Source organism: Bison bison, unplaced genomic scaffold (genome assembly GCF_000754665.1).
Source record: "Bison bison bison isolate TAMUID 2011002044 unplaced genomic scaffold, Bison_UMD1.0 scf7180017864388, whole genome shotgun sequence".
NCBI lineage: Eukaryota > Metazoa > Chordata > Mammalia > Artiodactyla > Bovidae > Bison > Bison bison.
Window position 1 is genome coordinate 6,760,826 of NW_011494960.1, and position 438 is coordinate 6,761,263.

Consider the following 438-nt stretch of genomic DNA (forward strand, 5'->3'; position numbering starts at 1 on the left):
CATTTCTCATGATGTACTCTGCATATAAGTTAAATGAGCAGGGTGACAATATACAGCCTTGACGTACTCATTTTCTTATTTGGAACCAGTCTGTTGTTCCATGTCCAGTTCTAACTGTTGCTTCCTGACCTGCACGTAGGTTTCTCAAGAGGCAGGTGAGGTGGTCTGGTATTCCCATCTCTTTCAGAATTTCTGCAATTTATTGTGATTCACACAGTCAAAGGCTTTGGCATAGTCAATAAAGCAGAAATAGATGTTTTCTGGAACTCTCTTGCTTTTTCCATGATCCAGTGGATGTTGGCAATTTGATCTCTAGTTCCTCTGCATTTTCTAAAACCAGCTTGAACATCTGGAAGTTCATGGTTCATGTATTGCTGAAGCCTGGCTTGGGGAATTTTGAGCTTTACTTTTCTAGCGTGTGAGATGAGTGCAATTATG